A 23,402-nucleotide genomic window follows, 5' to 3' on the forward strand; every position below is an offset into this window, starting at 1 on the left:
TGAACAAATCCAGCCTCCTTTTCTACTTCTCGCTTTATCATGCCTGTTCTGCTTTCAGGTCAGCCTCTTCTTAGCTTCCATGTATGAATGGGAACCAGCTGCTCCAACGCTGTCCTCTTCAATTCACTTAATAGACTGTTTGTACTTCCATCTACTTTGCTGAAAATAAGATGATTTCATTCTTAATGGCTGCAAAGTACTCCATTTGTGTGTGTGTATATATATATTATGTGTATATATATATATATATATGTAATTTATTACATTTTCTTTCTCGACTATATGGTCACCTAGACTCATTCTACACATCCATCATTGTTAAACATGGAATGCATGCATTTCATTGGTCTCCTGATTTCATTTCCTTGGAAATGTATCTAGAAGTACAATACCTGGATCCTATGGCAGATTGGTATTTAGGTTTTTAGGAACTTTTGCAGGATTTTTCACACGGCTGTACAAATTAACATTCTTCCCAACATGGAGTAAAAGGTTTTTGTTTGTTTGTTTTGTTTTGTTTTGTTTTGTTTTTAGTGTTTTCTAAGCCTGAGTTTCTTGTTTCTTGTTTTGTTTGGCCTTTCCTGATAGCGACTTCAGCTCCATGAGACAGCAGCTCCTTGTGGTTCTGACTTGAATCTCGCTGATGGTGAGTGACATCTGCATTTTTTCAGTTATTTACTGGCTACCAGTGTTTCTCACTCTGAGAAGTGCCACAGAGATTATGAACCTAGTTTTAAATTGAATCATCTGTTGTCTGTTGTGTGCTGTGGATGTAAATTTGTCAGCTGAGTAGCTGGCAAGCATTTTCACCATCCTGCAGACCGTCTTCCCTTTGCTGGTTTCCCTTGCTGGACGGAGGCTTTTAAAGTGGATGTGATTCCATTGGTCAACTTTTCCCCACATAGTCTTTGCTTTTGCAGTCCTATACAGAAAATGTATTGCCTGTGCCAATGTTTTAAGTGTTCCCCTACATTTTTTCCTAGTAGTTTCAGAATGTCAGATTATGATTCTCTTTTGAGTTGATTTTTTTTTCTTGTAGTGTTGGAGCTTTGTTGGAATCCTCTGGCTTTATCTTATCTCTGGGCACTCTCTCTTACCCCACTGGTGTATTTATCTGTCTGTATTGGGTATATTGTTCTGTGCATACTGCTTTGTGGGAAGCCGTGATGTCAGGTCTTGTGGTATTTCCAGCTGTGTTCTTGTTGTTTAAGATTCAGATCATCCCCATGGGCTCAGATAATTTTTTCCAGTTCTGTGAATGACACCATTTTTATTTTGATGGAAGTTGGTTGAGGGTGTTTTGCTGTGATTTAAGATTTTTAAGTTGAGTTTGATAGGATTATTTCTGGCAATATGAGCAATATGAACATTTTTTTTAAGATTTATTATTTTTATTTATGTATGAGTACACATGGGTAAGTCAGAGGAATTGGATCCCTTGGAGTTGAAGTTGTAAGTGCCATGTGGGTGTGGGGATCGAATCTGGTGTCGTCTGTAAGAGCATCAGCTGCTCTTAACACCCGAGTCATCTCCTCAGTACTGGTGTGGCCATCTTACCAACACTGTTGTTTGTTTTACGGTTCAAGAACTTGGGTGATGTTTCCACTTCTTCCTCCCTTGTTCAATTTCTCTCATCAAAGTTTTGTACTTCCATAGCAGAAGCCTTCCATTTTTATTGGTTTAGTCCTGATTCCTCCCCCTATGCCCTGCACCCACCAGGGGAAGGAGTGCTATTGTATATGCAATTGCTTTCATGATTGATTTGTATTCTTGGCCTTCCTTTCCCTCCTCCTTTTTTCCTCTCTTTGATTTCTTCCTCTCTCCCCTTCCTTTCCTCCCCTTTTTCTCAACCCCCTCTTTAGATAGCTTTGATAAGTGGTCCTAGCTAACCTTGAAATCATGACCCTTCATCCTTGCCCTCCCAGAAAGCTTGCTGTCAGAATTTCGTGCTCAGCAAATTTATTACAGGTGTTTAGAAAAGCTCATGAATGTAGGTTGACTTCTCTCTAGCTACAGTTCTAAAATCATCAGATCTTACTGTGTTTTGATCGAATGTTCATCTTTTTCTGTCTAAAATCTTATAATCTATTGCAGCGGGTATGGTTTGACTTCTTCCCTCTGCCTGCTTACTTTGACTAAGAATTCCCGCAGTCTGTTGAGCAAAAAGCACTCAGCAGAGTAGACAACCGAGTCCTGTTTCCAGTGTTAACAGAGTGCTCTTGGGTATCCTCCTTCAGGATGGCGTGAGGTCTCACGCTCAGCCTTTGGTCTGTTGAAGAACCAGCTTTTTAATAGCCAGTTTATTCCAGTCTGTAGTTGTGGGGAGACGCTGAAGTTTGGTAGCCGCCTTCCTGCATCTGCTGAGACGATCATTTGATTTATAACCTTCATTCTGTTGATAGGATGTGTATGCCTATTCATCTGTCTGTATTGAATCATCTTCGCATCTCTGTGATAAAACTGAATTGATCATGATGAATGATCTTTGGATACGCTATTGAATTCGATTTGCTAATTTTTTTATTGAGAATTTTTACATCTCTGTTTATCAGGGACACACTGGTCTATAACTCTTTGTTTCTGCCTCTGTCTCTTTTTTTTCTCTGTCTGTCTCTGTCTGTCTCTCTCTCTGGATTTGGTACTAGGATGATGTTGGTCTTATGAAAAAAGCTTTGGAGGGTTTCCTCTTTTGGTTTTAGGGAACAGGTTTTTGGTTCTTCTTCAAACAGCTGGTAAAATAAAACAATGAATCCATCCACTGCTAAGATTCTCTTGTTGAGAAAATTTGTATTCCTAAATTGATCTCCTTGGTTGCCATTGATCTGTTCAACTTGTTTTCCCTCATAGTTACATTTTGGGAGACTGCATGAGTCTAGAAGTCTGTTCATTTCTCTTTAAAATTTCCAACTTGTTAGCATAGTTCATCTCCAGTGATCCTTTGTATTTCGAAGACATTAATTTCAATGTCTCTGACTTCATTTAATTTACTACTTAATTTGTTTATTTAAAATTTTTCTTATTTCATCTAGTTAAACATTAATTGATTTTATTTACCTTTTAGAAGAAACAGCTGCTTTTTTGTTGATCTTTTGTACTGACTTTTCAGTCTCTATTCATTTCTGTATCTTTGGTATTTCTTGCATTCTATTTTTTATTTTTTGAGACAGGGTTTCTCATTTCTTGTATTCTATAATCTGGGGTTTGCATTGTCCTTGTTCATCTAAGTTGTGGACCAGGCTGTCCTGGTTGACCTGCAGCTCACTGTGTAGACCAGCTGGCCTTGAGCCGTCATGATCTTGCTTCTGTCTTGTTGAATACTGTTGCAGATTTCTCAGCTTTTGTCTCCCCAGTTTGAGAATGAACTACCTACAAGGACAGGGAGGAATGAATTTATTGAGGATTTTATTAAGTGAAGGGCAGAAGAGAGGAAATTCCTTCCTACGGGAGTAGGTCCATGTTTGGTTTTCTAGCACCAGGGCTAGATTTCAGGGGTTATATATGCTTTGATGTAGATGGATAGGCCAGATGGTTTGTGGGGTTTCGTTTGCTTGTTTGTTTAAACAACAACAACAAAAATTAATGGGAAACTGCTTTCTCTTTATTTAGACCTTAGGAGGAAAAAAATGAAGTTTGGTCACATAGTATTGAAGTTAGGCCCAGAAACTGCCGAAGGAAGACCTCAGACTCAGGTAGTACGCAAAAGCAAGGGTCGTTTGTTCTGCAGCATCTCCCAGCATGCAGGGACCACCATTCCATAGAATGGCAACCCTGACATGAGCAGGCAGGCCCAATTTACAGAGGAGATTTCCCAGTGTGCTTAGGTAGCCTTTTCGTTGACTGGTTGGTGCTGACCTAGGGGGTCCGGGGGACCTCATAATTGGTTCTGCAGTTGGGGGACTCCATGGAGTATCCAGAAAATAGATATCCAGGTAACAGGTATCATTTTGACTAGCTAGACAAAGTGTTTCTAATTGACCTTTAATTTGATTGGTTAAGTGCTTGGGACTTCACTAAGTTATTGTTTCTGGTTTTCAGGGAGGTTATTGAGTTTTTGTATCTGTTTTCCTGGACTGTAGTTTCCTGTTCTAAGAAGCCGCCTGTTCAAGCCTGTTCCATCCGAAGCCAATTTTGAAGACTGTCATGGAGTCAGACTGGCTTACTAAAAATCATTCCCCTCAATACCTTAAAAAAACAACAACCCAGTTTTACATATTTCTAAATACACAGGACTAAATGAGCAGAGAAATAATTTCTTCTGTAAAAACTGGCCAAATTCTACCAAAACTTTACCATACGGCGAAATCAAATTATATAACAACATTTTAGATTTAAAATCTTCTGAGTGTGACAGCTCCCCTCCTTTAACAAAGTCTAATCAAGGGAACATTTCTCATGAACACGTCACAGTATCACATGAATTATATTAAGAGAAAAATAGGAACAAATCGGATAAAAGTAGAAGATGAAAGAGCTCCCACAGAGTGTCTTCCTTAATGCATCCACAGGAGCCAAAGGCGGTGAGAGGGCTGATGATGCTAATATGGAAGGAAGCTGAGCACAGGACTTGTTTCTCAATTTTTGACTCTGACCCGTTACAGGAATGGTTATAGCCCTGCCTGAAAAAGTGTAACCCGCAGCATTTGCAGTCTTTGTGGTTATTTTAAGAGGCCAAATGTGTGTGTGTGTGTATAAAATATTATACATATAAACATATGTATATGTAATATATACATAAGTCTATTAATGTATAGATACATATGTATACATACACACATATGTATATATGTATATGTATACGCACACACACACACACAAAGGTATGTGCTCTGTAAGCAGTCCTCCATTGTGCATTATAAATAAAGCTTACTCTTAATGGAGAGACTGAGTGTTTGATAGTTATTAGCCGCTGGACGTGACAGACGTCATCTTTGCACCTTTTTGCTCTTCAGGATGTTTAGCAGCACGGAATTCCTCTGAAAACTCCGCCTTCTCAGAATCACCCACTGTCTGGACTCGGCCTCAGGTGAGTCGCCCTCACCGTCATCTCCAGCCGTGTCACCCTTCCACTTGGCCGGAGCCAAGTCCACAATGCCGTCAGTAACATCCTGATGACTTACTGCCAGCGTGCTGCTGGTACCCAGACTCTGCCTCCACGTTGATTTTCTTGCCTCCTTCCCCTGTTCGGAAGTGAGGTGTTGATTGGTGATCTCCTCTGACAAGACGACCAGCGTGTTTTTCCTTTCCTGCACCCTTAAGTCTTGAGAACGGTTGTTTTCTCTCTTCGTCACCAAGTCTGCTGCCTGCTGATTGCTAGATCCAAGATCATGGCTGGGGGAAGCTGGATAGTTCACCCCGTGCAGCCCTCATGGAGGATCTCTAGCACCTCACCCTCGCAGGATTGAGACACCAGGGGCCCTCAGCAAGCCACTTCCTGTTGACTTCGAGGTGCATTTTATTACCATAAGAAAAGATACATGATTCGATTCTTATTAACTTCTTTCAAGACTCATTTTGCCTTTCACTTGAGTAAAGTTCTCTTGTAAATGTGTATTCTGTAGCTGTTGGATGAATGTTTCATAAATGTGTTACGTCTATTTGGTCTCTAGCTTAACTCTGATGTTTCTTTGTTGTTTCTTTTTTAGTGAATGCTCTACCCAGTGATGACAGGAAGTGTTTTGAATCCCACCATAGGATTCTATTGTGTTGAAGTTTGTCTCTTCCATTAGATCCAATAGTACCTGGTCTATAAAATTGAACACTGTAACATTTGATGTGGGAATATAGATTTAAATTGTATGTTTCTGTTGAACTATCTTGACTGTTATATAGGTTTTGTCTTTAAAGTTATTTTTTGTAGATATCTGATATATTGCTTGTTTTAGGTTGCCATTTTTAAAATGGTTTTTTTTTTCCATTAGTTTTCAATCTGTCTTTATTGGTGAGATGAGTTTTTGTAGGCAGTGTATTGCTGGATTTTTTTTCCCCCAGTAAAGTGTTGTCTTATTTCTCTAAAAAAAATTTTGCTTGTGTATGTATGCTGTATGCATTGGTGTATATGTGTGTGTGTGTGTGTGCGCGTGTGTACGCAGAAGCCAGAGGTCAAAGTTGGGTATTTTCTTCTCTCTCCTTTCACCTAGGATTCTGAGACAGGGTTTCTCACTAAACCTTGAGTTTACTAATTCCGCCAGACTTTTTGGCCAGTGAGCTCCAAGGGTGCTCCTGTTTCTGACTCCTCAACACCAGTATTATAGGTGCACAGAGCATTATTATAGGTGCACACACATCTGTGCGTGTGCCATTTTGTTGAGTATTTCTGGTTGTTTTGAATGTTCTTAGTTCTTTTCTCTTACCTGTGCACCCAGGACTTCCTCACACATCTTTTGGAAGGCTGCTTTGGTAGTCAAGAATCCCTTCAACTTCTACTCATCTGTTTCTTCTAAAGTTTGATGCATTACTTGATATAAAAATCTTGCTTGGCAGATATTTTGTTTAAACTATGTTATTCTATTCCTTTCTGTCTGGGAGATCTGTTGTTAGCTAAAGAAGATACCCTAAAATGTGTATGCATAAGTGAGTATACACACATACACACACACACACACAGCACTATCGAGTTTGTCCGTTCAGACAACTAAAGTAGGAGATACATAGACATTATGTATTTGGGATTCTTAGGGCGTGGCTACTCCTGCAGTAGGGTGTTGGCTCTTACTGAGCAGTGAGGCTTCCTTGAGCTTTCTTGATTCTAGCTCTGCTACTCTGAAGTCTCTGGCACTGCCAGCGTTAGCAGTGGCGAGGCTCCTGAACCACTTTCCTCCACATCCTTCATGAGGACAAGTAGCAGCAGGACCTACAGTGCTTCAGCGGTTACACCCACCTAGAAGCAGGACCTTGGCCAGAGCCAGGAAAGTTGTCCTTACCCAACCCCAGGTGTGCATAGCCGGTGGTTGGGCCATCACTAGAGCCATAATTTCCCCAGGCTGGTGTGGTGTTTCATTGTGAACGAGGTTAGAGCAGGAATCACAGCGTTTTGTCTCTATCCTGTCAGTAACAGAGCCTTGAGCTTGGAGCAGCGGGAAGGGAAGAACCCTGTGAGGGCCTGCAGGCTGGCTGGGGACTAGGAAGAGTCCATCTGCAGGTGCTCTGCCGCTGACCCCAGAGAGCAGGCTCCCAGAAGTCTGAACTCCTCCATCTCTCTATGCTACATTTTCCATCCTGTGTAGGCTAGTCAAAGTTGTCCTGCTGGGATGGGTTGTGATTCTAAGGCATCTCCATTCCTACGACAATGCAGTGGACTGTCTGGGTTCTCAGAGCTGGGGGCGTACTGGCTTTTTGGGTCACAAAGCCATCGAAAGCCAGACAATATTCTCTTTCTCGGGATGGCTTCTGGCTCTAGAACCCCAGGGTCTGATGGAAGAAGCAGTGTTCCTATGCATAGTTCAGGTTACTTATCCACGCTGGCCACGGACCCACGAAGATCATACAGTTCTCCTGTAGCTGGGGTTGCAGCACCCACATAGACAGAATTTGTCGGGGTTCTCTTTCATTCTTAACATTTCACAAGAGACAGTTCCTGACCATTAGTTGTTCATTTGGAGTGGGAAGAGCTGAGTAATTTATTTCTCTTTCTGTGATAATTTCAGAGTCTCGAAATCTTGTAAATTTCCACTCTGCCTTCTGACTACCCAGTGTTTTCTGTGTGTCAATCATCATGGAATGTGGTCTCGGGCACCTGTTCCTTTGGGTCTGCCCAAACAACAGCTGTATTCCACCATTCTGGGACTCTAGAGCAAATACACCTTTTTCTCTTTCCTTCTTTCTTTCTTTCCTTCCTTCCTTCCTTCCTTCCTTTTTTTTTTTTTTTTTGCTAGTGGCTTCTATGTCTTGAAACATAGTTAAAGAATTCCTGGTTTATAGCCACAGTCAGGATCATGAGTTTTCTTTTGTTTCTTTTATGCTGTTACTTTCTACATCAAGTTAGTTTCTTTCATTTTCCTTTTTAACTTTCCTGGTATTGGCTAAGCATGAGCTGTTAATTTAACTGTATTCTCTTCTAAGTGGGCACTCACTCGCCTGCACAATGTGTGCATTCATTTTTTTTATTTTGACGTCTGGATCATTTCCCCTAGTTTGTTAACATTCCAGGTATGAAGCTGAGCAGAAGTAAGCGAACTTGGAATCTAGGAGCAAGGCCAGCCAAAAAAAAAAAAAAAAAAAAAAAAAAAAAAGGTTGAGGGCAGTGAATCCTTGGAAGCCGTCAGAATCTGCGCACCTGCTGGGATCCTTTCACACTCAACAGGTTACATTGACTCAATGGTTACAAGCAATGTGAGCTCTTCTTCTAGAAGAAATTTCCAGAAAGGGACATGGCCTGTTGCTGCTCCCAAACATACGGACCCGTCTGTGCTGGGTTGCTAGTTCCTAACATCACATTTCCAACAGAGACCTGGATTCCACGGTATTTCTTTGCCATGTTTTCAAGTCCTACCTTTAGCTCTCACAGAAGTAGGGGTAGACAAAGTCTTTTTCTTGTCAGACTCAGGACAAGCTCTTTGATCTCTTTGTCAGGCATTTCTTAGTTCCCAATTTATTTCTTGGCAAGGCACACAGGATTATTTTCGCATGTATACACTCCCTGTCAGAGAGTCCTGTCTTATCAGACAAATGGAGCTGTATGTTTATTTAGCCTTCATTTGTTCTACATAGTTTCCAATGGGTTGAATTGCTTCTGGGCCTCAGAGCCACACCTGGATATATGGTCAATGGAATCTTCCCAACTTGTAGTTGTTAGGCCTGGGGATGGGGATGGGAGAGCACTTCCTGGAACCATTTTAAAACCATATATATTTTTCTGCACAGAACATCCCCCCCCCATATTTATTTAGGAAATGGATCTGTTAGAGTGGTAAGAACGTGGCTTCAACCTGAGACGGTTTATCCGTCCCCTTTAAACTAGCTGTATCAGTTGCTTTTTGTTGCTGTGACAAAAACGCCATGGCCCAAAACAACTTAGGGTTCATGGCAAGGAAGGATGGCAGCGGGTGATGAGAACGGGAAGATGATCACATTCTGCCACACAGGAAACGGAGAGTCACCTGCAAGTGAGGCGAAGCCATCACCTCGTGGCTCTCAACCTCCCTAGGGCACTTTGATACATTTCCTCCCATTGTGGTGATTCCCCAACCATGAAATTGTTGTGTTGCTACTCCATAACTGCAGTTCTGTTACTGTTAGGAATCATGGTGTAAACATCTGTGTTTTCCCAAGATCTTAGGCGACCCCCGTGAAAGGGTTATTCAAGGCTCTGACCCACCAGTTGAGAACCACTACTATAATCTCCCAAAGCCTGCCTCCAGTGGTACCTTCTTCTAGCAAGACCCCTCCCCCCCCAACCACCAACTGGGACCAAGCATTTAGATGCCTGAGCCCTTGGGGGCTTTTTCTACCAGTATAATGCATAATGAGCATAATGAGAAAAAGCCCTTGGGGGGCTTTTTCTACCAGTATATAGCATAAATGAGGCTAGCTTTGGTCCGTGCATTCTGAGTAGCGTGCCTCTTCTAAAATGGACCCAGAACAATCACTTCTGCAGCCTTTCAGCATTCGGCTCGGTCCGTGTTCACGACTGGTCGAGGTTGTAAGAGCTGAGAGCACATGATGCTCAGGGCATCCACATTTAACTTTCTGAAAAGTTAAGATCTTAAAATATCCTGTGTTCTTTGAGGAGTAGATTTCGTCTGGCTTATGCTAGGTCTGATAAGTAAAACCCATTTTAAGCTGCGCTTTAGCCTAACAAGTGTTATAACAAAGTTTGCCTCAACTTTGGCAAAATTTCTGCTCCACAGTCTAGCCGCTGATGTAAGGTAACATATAAAAGAAGCCTAGAAGGGCCCTCTAGTCACTTTATGAAGTTTAAACCTGTGGGAGTTGCCTTTGGTTCCTAAGTTTTACCTAAGGCAAGCTGTAGCTCCATGGGAACCAAGAGAGCAGGCATCACAGAAGCTCTGGATAGGTGGACGTTGTAGGTTCCCTGCACATCTGGAGAGGACACGGAAGTTCCGGTGCCCATACTACACATCTTCACCCTATGTACTCATGATCTGTACTCTTGTCATAGTGTCTGTCATAAACCAGCAAGCACAAATACTTCCCCAAGTTCCGTGAGCCTCCTGAACAAGTGAAGAGGATCTGCCGAGGGCGTTATGGAAGCCATGCTCTGCAGCGGGTCAAACAACCTGCATCTTTTGGCCAGCATACCAGGGTGGGTGGGGCAGCCTAGGGCTTGGTGTATGGAACCGGTGGTACCTGATTCTACCGCCAGGTAGGTGGTGTCAGAATTGAACTGTGTTGGTGACAGCTGGTAGCTATTGCAAATTTTCTTACTTGCTTGGTCTATGAGGACATACAGATCTGGAGGCAGGCTCTGAGAGTTTATAGCTCCATATATCAGGTGTCTGAAACTATCTGCATTGTGAGAGCACTGGGAAAAAATTTAAGTTTGAGGCTGTTTTTCCTTTGTAAACTTCAGATAATCATACTATCAATTTATAGCTGTATGGAAAAAAAAAAGTTTAGTAAACAAAAAAGGGCCCGACTTTAGCTTAGATATGTAATGACTGAAGAAGATGCAGGCGTATCATCCAAGGCATGGATCTTAAAAGTAGAAGTCAGAGTGCAGAATTTATTCGCGCTCCATGTGTCCTGTTTTCCTATCAAGCCAAGTGAGTGTCCCTCGCCTTTGTAGATGTTGTGCCGAGTTGTGACTGAAGTGTTAATGTTAGTGTCTGTGTAGTGTAACTGTTCAAAGAAAGCATCTTAGGGCAAATGAGAGTCTGTAGGTGAACAAGCACCTCTCAGTACAAGTTTGTGGTTTCAAAGCATGGTGTGTGCGCCTGAAATCCCAGCACCTCAGAGGCAGATCTTGGTGAGTTCAAGGCCAGCCTGGTGTAGAGAGCAAGTTCCAGGCTAGTTGTAGCTATTGAATGAAACCCTGTCTCAAAAATAAAACAATTGTTGTCGCTTTCTGATTACTTGTTTTCCTTTCCAAGCTGAAGGTTGGTCAGAGGACTGTGTCATGCCAAGCACAGACTTTCCCACAGAGCTAAACCCTGCGCCTCCGTAAAGGGTCTTATCCTTCACTGTTTGCTCTTACTGAAGTTGAGAATGTGATTCTATTAGCTGAGACTAGATGACAGGCTTCTAGTTTTCAGAAATTAGAAACTGTCTTTTCTCCAAAATTACTGAGACACCAATTGGTAGATATTCCTGTAAAATATAGACTAATGTCTTCGTTAAATTCTGTGTCTGGGCCTTGTGGACTGGAGTTGAGCTTGAAGTGTCTGCTGTCTTTAGACTTGGCTATCTCAGTCCGGAGTAGACCTGCACTGTTCAACATTATGTAAGAAGAAATATTAGGGTTGTTATGAATAGCTGTGACCTTAAAATAATTCTCTCTCTCACTGCTTTGGATAAACTATAGTCTAGGATGCAATCAGTACTAGGCTAAACAGTTAATGAAGACTTCATTTTGTTGGTGTTTATGAACCCTTTGTCAGTTGATAGAAATTGGCCATGCTCCATTTGAGGCCAGATTTATATATAAGCTCTAAAAGGGCATAGAAATGAATGGTTCACATTTTATGTCTTCTTCAACCTACTGAGGGCCTCACCTTATTATTCTAATGTTTATTTTCCTTTTCCTTTGACTATTTAATTATTTTATGATTGTGTTTGAGACTCATCAATAATTTTTTTAAAAAAATGATTTTTAAACATTATGGTAGGCTTTTGTATCTACTCAAATGTCCTTCAAGAGGGACACATTTTGATGTTACACATTTGCTGTTTGCCCCTGTTTTGAGACCCTCCCCTTCCAACAGATGGATTGTTACCAGGGAGTAAAAGCCTCTTTTCCATAGTTCTACCCTATGAGACGGCAGACACTGTGTTCTGACCAGAGTGTACAATTGTGTCCCTGAGTCTTATAAAATGCTGGGATTAGCATAATGCTGTTCATAAGCTGCACGCTTGAGAAGCAGCTGTGTATGGTTTTAGTCAAGCTGATTTTACCAAGGATGATAATATCGTATAACATTCATCGGCATAGGCATAGACACAGACGCATGGATGGCCGTTGGATGTGTGGATCCAGAGGCGGGAAAGAGGATGTGGGCCAGTAACAGAGACAAAGTGAGGAGATGTGGTCAGACAAAGCCAAAGAAACAGATGAAGGCTGCTGTGGAGACTGTGTGGACTGGGAAACACAGAGGTCCCACCCTGTTCGCCTTGGGCCACAACGAGTTGATATGGAGAAGCGGAGGGAATCACGAGCATGTCTTTCCTTCCCAACCTACACAGCACTATGCTTTGTGTTTGTAGCAGAACGTTTTAGTGATTTACATTCCTAAGACAACCACAGTGTTTCATTCAAGTAAGTGTACCAGGAGAGCCTGAGTTAGAGGCAGGGTCTGAACTGCAGGCATGACTCGGGACCTCGTTCGCTCTGACAAACTTCCGCATGCATCTAAGGACAGACTGAGTGGGAGCATTACCTGCTGAGCAAAGGCTCACCTGTTGCCCGAGTCCATAACTCTAAGGCATGTCTCCAGGGCGGACAACATAGCACCCCTAATAGGTAAATTTTGGCCTTCAAGGAGCAAGAAGACCTCAGATACCAACAATGTGGTAGCTCAGCCCTCCCTGGCAAAGGAGTACTTTTATTTCTTAGTACTTAATTTTCTTCACTGTTGAGAATTTAAGTGAAAATGTAAAATTCTCCTTATCGGCCAATAATGGGGAAAAAAACTTAAAACTGAGAATCAGTATCCTAGAAACATTAAAATTACTTTGTAACCAGAGGTTAAAAGATAGAATATTGCATATTTATCACGAGGAAACTGAATTTAGTGTGTGTGTGTTTGCACATGTACACGTGTGAGATAAAAGCAGAAGGGTGCTATTTGCGGTATGGAGACCAATGAGAAGGAACAGAAATGATTGAAGAGGGTACCAGCAGCAGAATATTATCAGAGTACAATTATTTACACAAATACCTATATGGAGTTGTCATAATGAGGTCCATCATTTTTCATGTAACTAAAAACATGAATAAAACAATTTACAGAAGAAATGATTTTTAGCTCTCTTCCCTTTGGTGCCTGTGCTATTTAGTTTTTGACAATTTGACACAAACTGTAGTCACCCAGGAAGAGAGGTCTTCCTGAAGGAATCGCCTCAGTCAGGCTGGCCTGTGGACATGTCTGGGGGGCGTCTTCTTCGTTGCTCACTGGAGGACCCAGCCCACTGTGGGTGTTACCATCCCTGAGTGAGTGGGCCTGGGCTGTGTGAGGTAGCTGAACCGGCCCTGAGCCAGGCAGTGAGCCCATTTCCTGTGTGCTTCTGCCCCTATTGAGCTCCTGCTCTTCCTGTAACAGATGGGTTGTCGCCTCTAAGGGAGGTTTTGGTTTCTTCCTATGTCACATAAAAATGCTTTTGTTTTAGTCCCAAACATGGGATTTTATTTGGGCCGTAGTTTGTCCACGCCTATTAATTTTCATGTGATCTTTGCAGCTGCTACCGGCCTTTCACGGGCCGCACAGAGAGGGGTGTGGTCTAGGACTCAGATATAAATATGAGGCTGAGAGAGAGTGTGGCATTCGGTTGTCGGTGTGTGGCATGGAGCAGTATGCAGAGTCCAAAGATGGTGTGGCTTCAGGGCGCCGCGGCGTGGAGGAGCCTGCTAGCTATGTCTGTGGTTGATGGAGATTGGGATAGACCCTAAAAGAACCCCTTGACTCTAACTAGTCAGGAGAAGTAAAGAGGTCTGGCTCCCCTGTACCCACTAAACTTTCCTCTCTCTTACTTAAGGTTGGGGGGTAGAGGCCTACACACCCCAAATAAAGTAGGGTTTTAAAAACCTCCCTTTGGTCATGCTGCATATCACAGTAACAGAAAGCAAACTAGGACAGCATCTAACATGGCTTTGTGTGTGTTTGTGTGTGTGTGTGTGTGTGTGTGTGTGTGTGTACAAGTTCACTCAACAGAAAACAAAACAGAAATCTAACCTAAATCTAAGGTGACAGGGTTTTGCGTCTGTTTAATGTAGGGTATACAGAAAATGTGGGACTCCAACTACATAATTATTCAGCAAGAAGTTTTATTTGGGTCACTGACTAATTTTTTTTTTTTCCTATTTGATTCTAAAAAGATCTGATTTTTTTTTGGGGGGGGAGTTAGTCCACATATTTAATATCTAAATATGTACTAATCGTCTGGTCACTGGCAACTTAAATATCCCGGAGCTCGTAGCTGAATCTTTGATGTGATGGTATGAGGCCCAGTCACGGGTCTAAAGGAACTGTGTGAACATGGAAGCAGCGTCTACCTACCTTACCGTAAAAAGGACCCAGGGGAAGGTTAGAGCCTCCTGTGGCCATGTCCCTCACAAGCTGAGCCACATTCCGCTGCTGCTGCCGGAAGCTGCCGTGGCATTGCCATCAATCGCAGGACGATGCCACCCTGTGTGCGCGCCAAGCAGACACTGTGCAGGGGGCCGCTTTGTTGCTGAGATGGGTCTTTGACACTTCGTTGAAAACTCCATTTTGTTTCAAAGTGTAAACAGTACTCCCCACCCCACCCCCAGGGTCCAGGGAGTATCCTGCCTTGGTTTCCGTACAGGCCTTGCTCTCCACTTACCTCGAGATTTCCCCCAGACTGAACAGGGTTTACGTACTGAGAAGCCAAGTGTCCAACATAATACCAATAGATTAACATCCGAACAGTGCTTTGCAGCTTGCAGCGTCTTGATACATTTACGAGCCTCCATTCTTAGTATATTACAGAAAGTATTTCCTTCTTGGAGATGGGGAAACTAAAGCTCTAAGGTTAAATGGCTAACCCAAGGTTGGGAAGTGAGATTGGCACTCTGGTGTGCCTGTCATGTGTTCACATACAGTTTCTTGCTTAAATCCCACAGTGTGGTGATCACCTCACTTCGCGCGGTCAGTCGATAGAGGGATCTATCTAGCTTTCTAAGCGGAAGCCTGCTCTCACGCTGTATCCCCCAGGAGTCTGCCTTCCCTCTCCATCAGTTTTCCGCCAGCCGTTACTGCGTTATGCTTGTGTCTCAAAGATACTTGCTGAACAGATTCTTGTGTAAAGCCTTCCCTGAGGCTTTAGTCACAGGATGGTATTGTGCAAAGTTGTTTTCTGACTTCTCTCCAGAAAGAACCCTGGTCAGTGGGGAGTGGAAACAGTTCTTTTTCTAGGGGTATAAGCCTACCTTGGGTACATTTCCATGTAGGATGTGCCACAAAAATGTACACACCACCAAATGTTGGAAAAGTAGAACAGAGACATGTTTGTGTGGTAAGTAATCAGCGCGATACATTGTTGCTGCCACAGCCTCAGCGATCTCTGTGGTGCCCAGGAGTCCTAGGAATCCTGTTTTCTCAAGTGGCTCATGGTCAGGGAGGATATCTTAGTGGTCCCAGCACGTGAAGAAGATAAGGCATCACTCGGTGTCTTTTTAATGTGATGGACACCTGGACGCCTCGCAGCTAAGGCCTTCAGCTTCCAGCACAGTGAAGGCCGGGCTTCAGCTGGATCTGACTTCAATTCCAGGCATAGCTCCAGATGACTCTGCTTTTCAGCACTGTCATCCAGAGACGTAGGCAGCTGGAGACTGACCCACGCTTCATTGCCTGAGCTTGTCTTTCTGGACTGGATCCTTGTTAGTCTACACCAGGTTATTATCAGGCTTCTTTGTTTGTTTCCCTACCTGTATTCTTTCTTTCTTTCTTTGCTCTCTTTTAGAAGTGATCTGATAGATCCTTGAGTTAAAGAGGTCTGGATAAGTGTGTAACTATTATAAAGAGCCTTGATGCAAATGTTCTGTTTTTTTTTTAAGATTTATTTTAAATTATGTCTATGTGGGTATATCTGTGCATGGATATGTGGGATGAGCATGCAGGTACCTGGAAGCTAGGACAGGGGTCGGGTACCCTGAAACGAGTTACAAGCAGTTGTGAGTCCCTGGATGCTGGGAACCCAACTTTAGTCTTCCCAGGAGCAGTGAGTGCTCCTAAGTCATCTCTCTAGCCCCACATATAAACACTCTTGAGCAGTATCTCTTCTGCTCCACTTTCTAGTAGTACAGATACATGCTCTGGCCTTCAGACCTCTGTTCTGGTTGGCTTCCTGAACACAGAGCTCGGCAGGTAGAGGCATTTGCCAATGCTGTACTTTCCTTGCCTCTACCAAGAGGTCCTGGGTCTCCAGGCAAAGAAGCAGCCAGAAGGCTAGAGACCTAAGCTCTATGGTGGTTGTTGTTTTTTTTGTTTTGCTTTTTGAGACAGGGTTTCTCTCTGTAGCCTTGGCCGTCCTGGACTTGCTTTGTAGAACCAGGCTGGCCTTGAACTCACAGCATTCTGGCCTCTGCCTCCCTGAGTGCTGTGATTAAAGAGGTAAACCTTCACGTGCAAAACCTGGAGACTGTCTAAGCTGCTGATTCAAAACATCTCCAAAGGAAGGAGATGCTTCCTTTGGTGTGCTCTCCACCCTTTGCTCTCCATCTGCACCGTGCCACACGTTCAGACAACAGTGTTGAGAATGTCTTATCAGCACCTATCTGAGCTGGACTCTCGCAGGAGTCACAGTAATGCGGTAAACTTATACAGGATGTGGTACCAATGGGGTAGGGATATCTGAGCAAGGCGTGAAGATGCCAGACTGTATGTAGGTGCCATCTTGACCCCCTTTCAGTTGCTTAGCAAGTTGGCCCTGGCAGGAACTAGCCCTTCAGTTGCTGCTGGTAGAGCTGACTCCTGAGGTGTGGGGCGAAACATGGGCTGTGGAAAAGATTTGGGGGCAGCAGAATCTGCATTAAAATGCTGTCTGTAGGTAAAAATATGCACTTTTATATAAACAGGAAAATCTTGCAGATGACTTTTTTTTTAAACTTTCTAAACAGCACTATAACTTGGGATTTAGACTTTGCAAATATAGGGTAATATCACACACATTCACACCACAGGAATAAAATTATACACGGATAATATTTTTTTTTCACAGAATTACTCTCTCAGCTCTGAAACTTCCTTTCCACAAAATCACTAGGCATGCAAATGGGAATTGTTTTTGATTAATATAAGGAAGAGTGCCAACTTTAAAAACCCTATATTTGGATCGCGACTTACATAACTTAAGAGACTGAAGCTTTATCCTATAAGTCAGAACATAGCACGGATACAGTATGATTAGGAAATATTCTAAAAGATAACTCTCTTAAACTGTTCCTAGAAATATTTATAGATCAAAAACATGTATCTTACCACCTGCCCAGAGCATTAAGTCTGTGTGTATTGTTAAGTAGTTGGAAATATGAAGTAGTCTATCAGCATGTAGATACTGAGAAAGGTGAGTTTTACTTAGAACGGAATGTCAGAACTGAGCTTCTCTAGACACATGGATTGAGTCAGACTGTGGAGGTGCCATCATGACCCCCTTTCAGTTGCTCAGCCAGTCAGCCCTGGCAGGAACTAGGCCTGGGGAAGGTAGGGTAATGTCTATGCACACTGAAAAATATGCATCTCTGCACATATGTATAGGATATTGCTCATCAGATGTCCGTGGCTCTCACCCTCGGGGTCAAATGATACTTCACCTACAACCATTGGAAAACACAGATATTTATGATTCATAACAGTAGCAAAATCACAATTGTGAAATATCAGTGAAAATAATTCTATGGTTGAGGGTTACCACAATGTGAGGGAAGAACTGTGCTACAAGGTCACGGTGTTAGTGATTTTAAGCTTCATAAGGTAGGTGAGGATCTATTTTGCTCATTTTGTCCCTAGCACCTGACAATGAATCCTCATTTTACAGAATGGATGAGTGAGTGGCTTACTTTGGTTTTGATTTATTGATTTTTTTTTTCTTAATTAAAGTTTTTTCTTCTGTTTAACACACAGAGAAATGTGTTTCCTGGTATCATTATTTTCTCATATATAGAAATATAAATTTATTTTTATAATTTATACACTTTATAGCCCAATTGTAGCCCCATCCTTCATCTCCTCCCAGTCGCTCCCTCCCCCCTCATCTCCCTCCCCTAGTCCACAGAGAGAGGGAGCCCTCCTCCCCTACTAACTGTCCCAGGCTTATCAAATCTTATCAGGACTGCCTGCATCCTCTTCCTCTGTGGGCTACCAAGGCCACCCCCGCCAGAAGGAAGTGATCAAAGAGCAGCCAGCAGAATCCATGCCTGAGACAGCTCTTGCTCCCCTTGCTGGGAACCCACATGGAGACTGAGCTGCCTATCGGCTACATCTGTGCAGGGGAACTAGGTCCTCTCCATGCATGGCCCTTGGTGCATCAGTGTCTGCACAGCCTCACCTCCCCACCCCCTGCCTCCCCACCCGCTACCTCTCCACCTCCCATCCCCCAGCCCAAATTTGTTAGCATTGTTGGCCTCCTTGCGGAGCTCCTGTCCCCTCCCCTTCTGTCTCCCCCACTCTTCCATAAGACTTCCTGTGCTCTGCCCAAAGTTTGGCTGTGAGTCTAAGCAACTGCTTTTATCCCCTGCTGGGTGGAGTCTTTCAGAAGACCTGTATGGTAGGCTCCCGTCCTGTTCCTCTCTTCAGCCTCTTCCAGTGTCTATTCTATTTGCTCTTCTGAAAGAGAATTAAGCGTTCTCCCTAGGGTCCTCCTTGTTATGTAGCTTCTTTTTAGGTCTGTGGGTTTGCTATTTTTATATCTGCATTGTTCTGTTCTGTTCTTATTTGCTCCTATCCCACCATTTCCCAATTTACTCATTCTTGTCACACAAAGAGTTCCTCATTCCCTCTGGTTTTATGATATGTATATTCCATACCCTCTTGTCTTCCCCTCACCCTCTCTTTAGAACTCTTCCCCTACACCCATAGTTCCCTATTTTCATGACACATTTTCCCCTTTATTTAGTTCTACATTCTGCATATGGCAGAGAATACACACTCATTCCTGAGTCTGCCTTGTTTTGCTTAGCATAATAATCCTTAGTTCCATCCATTTCCTTGCAAATGTCATCTAATTTTATTTTTATTTATAGTCAAATAAAATTCTATTTTACATGTGCACCACATTTTCGTTATCCATCTGCTGATGGACGTGGAAGCTTCTTCTCTGTGTGGCTGTTGTGACGACGGCAGCAGTAAGCGTGGATGGACAAGTGTCTCTCTCGGTGGTGTGCTGGCTTAGTGTCCCGTGGGCATGTTACACCCAGGTCAAGTAGTAGTTGGACTTTTAGTTAAGGAAACGTCACATATATTCCCATAATGGTTACACCAGTTCACACTCCCACCATCATTTGGAGTTCCTTTGAGAACTCTTCAATTCATTACCTCACTTATCAATCAGATTATTTTTTCATAGTGTTTTCAATATATATATTCCATATCTGCATATATATATGTGTATATATCCTATATCTGCTGTATGTATAGTTGTCAAAGACTTTTCCATGCATTCCTTACTCTGATTTTTCACTCAGGTGATTGATACCTCTGCTATACAGAAAGGTTTTTTTTTTTTAAATATATATTATAATGTGATTTATTGAACTTGACATTTATTATTGGTAAAAAGTCCAAGAAGTTATATATACATTTTAAAAACACTTTATTCCAGAACAATGCATAGTTGAAAGTGAAATGCTTAAAACACTTTAGATATCAACATTTCTTGTAGGACTTTCAAGTGCTTTGGGTGAAGCCAAGATAAAACTTTTTGTCTTGACCCATTTTCCAATCAGTAGACTGTTATTCGGTTTCTATGAGTTATAAACGTTCTGTTGTTTCTGTTATTGATATACAGCTTCAATCTGTGGTATTCTGATAGGATGCAGAGAATTATTTCAATATATCTGTGTCTCTTGAGACTTGCCTTGTGTCCAAGTATGTGGTTAGTTTTGGAGAAAGTTCCATAAGGTGCTGAGAAGAAGGTATTTGGGTGAAATAGTCTATAAATGTCTGTTAGATCATTTGATTTATAATGTCTGTTACTTCCAGCATTGCTATGTTTGTTTAATTTTTGTCTGGATGACCTGTCTGTTGGTGAGAGTTGGGTATTAAAGCCTCCCACTATCAGTGTGTAAGTGTCAATATGTGATTTAAGCTGTAGTAGTGTTTCTTCTACAAACTTGGAGCCATTGTGTTTGGAGGTATAGATGTTAAGAATTGAAACGTCATCTTGGGTCCTCCTGGTGATGATACATACCCTTGATGAGTATGTAGTGTCCTTCCTTATCTCTTCTGATTAGTTTTGGTTTGAAGTTTATTTTGTTAGATATTAAAATGGATATACCAGCTTGCTTTTGGATCCATTTGCTTGGAATATCTTTTTTCCAATCTGTTACCTTGAGGTAACATCTGGTTTTGTCTTTGTTGGGCAGGTGTTTTGTCCCTTGGTTTCTGTTTCCTCTCTGGTTCTCATGAGATTGTGGTGGCTCTGTGATGCCTAGGAGGAAATTCTTCAGGGGTTCTAACAGGTGTGGCCTCTGGGGGGTCCCGGTAAACTGTGATTCGGGGAGCTGATTTAGGAGTGGGGATGCTTGGAGGGGTGTCAGGGTTCATAGGGAGAGCAAAGCAGGGTTTTCTACCAGAATTTGCTTGGTTCCCTGTGATTGGGGGCAGACAGTGAGGAGGGGCCGTGGCAGAAAGTCTGCTACGAAGCTGGGGGTGAGACTGGGGCACTGGACTGGTTAAATAGAAGGATAACTGAAGGCCTGCAGCGAATGTATTTGCCTCCTTGGTCAGAATAGCCTGTGGGTTCCCAGGAGTGCCTTCTGGAGTGGGGGGAGGGGGCTGAGAGAAAGCAATGAGTGTGGGGGGGAGGTTAGGAGGGAAAGATCTGTGTGGTCCTCTGGAGAAGGGGAAGAGGGGGGAGGGGGCTGCAGCGGGTATTTTGCTGCAGAGTTGGAAACGGGGATTGGAGTTGGAGGGAGAAAAGCTAAAGATCTACAGTCTACCTGCCTTCCTGGTCAGAGGGGCTTGTGAAACGTTTTAAAAATTCAGTTCTTGGGAGTATTCCTTGTGTTGTTGGGACTTTTACAGAATGTTCTTCCCCAAGCTTATCTCTTCAAATGTTTTCCTCTCAAAGCTCCAAAGCCTCAAGTTTCGTGTTAGGAGCTTGGACCTGTTTCGAACTGATGTTTGTGCATGGTGAGAGACATGGATCTAGCTTCATTCTTTTACGTCTGGATCTTCAGCGTTCCACATCTCCCGTTTGTTGACAATGGCATCTCTCCTCCAGTGTGTGTTTGAATATTGATGAGAGACTGGGTGTTTTTAGTTTTCTGGATTGATTTCTGGATCTTCTAATCTACTGTAGTTGTCCACTCCCGGGGTCTGGCTTTGTGTTAGTGCCACACTAGCTCTGTTACAGCTTCCCGTTTTCTCACCTATGAAATCCTTCACGCGAAGTCCCCAGTAGGTTATTCTCTCGTACCAGGTAAGGAGTCGCTACACACCATCAAGGCTCCGTCCTTTGAACCTGGTGGATCCATGCTGAAGGCTCCCACCAGGAAGCCTTGTGCCTGAGAGGCAGTTGCCATTGCCCGTTCATTGCTCCTTCTCCGGCATGTGCTTTCTTTTTTGGGATCTGCAGCCCCTGCCCCAACATATGTCCTAACAGGGGCTGCAGGGACTGCGTGTCTCAACTCAGACGCACCCTGGCCAGAGAAAGGGCTTTCTTCCTCTTTAGGAAGCCTTTAGCCGTATCCTCTCTCTCACTCCTCAGTGGTTTATGTGAAAACCTCGGTCTGCAGGCCACGTCCTCAGAGTTAAACGTATGTGGCTCTTAAAATTACAAACTAGGAATTTTTCACGACTGTGTCCTCTGTTTTGAGTTAAAATTTATTTTGAAAGTCAATGCTAGAGAATGATTTCTTTTGGATCACTGCTGTGTAAACTGTGGCCCACTCAGCTTACCCTATGGGGATTTTTGACAATATAGAAATTTGGGGCCTTCCCCGTATCTGCTGCATCAGCATCTTACTTAAGGATGAAGTTCATCCTTAGGTTAGACGTGAGACAAGGGTGACCAGTTTGTCACTACTACTGCTGCCTAAAGCCAGTTTAAAAATGTCATCCAACGTCTCTCGAGAAAGAGGCACAAGTCAGAGAGGAAGAGGTGCAGGGCTGGCTGCCCAAGCATCAGGACCTGCATTCTGAGTCTCTGCACCCACGTAAGATGTCAGGCCGCGTGAGTCTGTAAGCCTAGCACCGAGGGCATGGGGTGGATACAAGTGGATCTCAGTTGCTTGGGGGGGGGGAAACAACAAACAAACAAAAAAAAAAAAACCCAACTCTACTTAAACATGTTATTAAAGTAGCAGAGTTTAAAACTGGTGCATTAGGGGAAGCTGGTGAGATGGTTCAATAGGTAAAGATACTTGTCACAAAACTCTGGTGACCTGAGTTCAATCTGTACAATCCACAATGAGAGGAGAGAACCGATTTCCAAAAATTACCCTCTGGTCTTCCTATGTGCCCCGAATATGTGCCCCACACTCAGGCACACGTCACACACACACTAGATAAATAATGTTGAAATGTTTATAAAATGGGCATACAGAAAGCAATAAATTTCATATGTAAGAATAACTAAAAAACTATAAAGATTTCTTTGTAAATTAAATGCACACAAAAATACCCAAGCATAGATCTAACAAAAACTAATTAAAATGTATGAGCACAATGTTCCTCAAATATGTAGAAAATTGTTAGTAAGGGAGATAGGAAGCCATACTGAATTTGAATAGGAAAATCCATTATTATAAAAATACACACATCAGTTCTTCCTTGGAGTTTAACAAATTGATAATATATTTTATTTTGAACAACCAGACATAAATAGCTTAGAAAGCCTTAAAAAAGAAAACTGAGTAGGAACTCAGTTTTAGGCCAGATGTTAAAGCACTTATTTTTAAACAAACTAATTTCTTTCTCAGAGTCTAAAGCCTGTGAGCGGCTCCCTGATGTGCATGGAGATACAGCCTGAAGTAGTGCATGCAGACATAACTGTCTTCTTCGCCTTGGCTGTAGCTCTTGCCATCAGGATGGAAGGCAACACTGTTGACGGGTCCACAGTGGCCCTCAACTCTTCCAAAATGGAAGAACCTGGTCTTAAACTTGCCGGTCTTGGTGGAGGTTGTGGCTCTATCCACAGCCTCCTGACCGCCTCCCAGCACCACATGGTCACGGTTGGGAGAGAGGGCAGCTGAGCTCACTAGCTGTTCTGTTCACAAAGTCTCCCGGTGTTCAAGACTTGTGGAGTCAAAGAGCTTAGCTGTGTTATCCTTGGGCGCAGTGACAAACATGGTCATGTCTCTAGGCAGCTGGATGATACCAGTGTGCTGGGGT

Source organism: Meriones unguiculatus, chromosome 8 (assembly GCF_030254825.1).
Source record: "Meriones unguiculatus strain TT.TT164.6M chromosome 8, Bangor_MerUng_6.1, whole genome shotgun sequence".
Taxonomy (NCBI): domain Eukaryota; kingdom Metazoa; phylum Chordata; class Mammalia; order Rodentia; family Muridae; genus Meriones; species Meriones unguiculatus.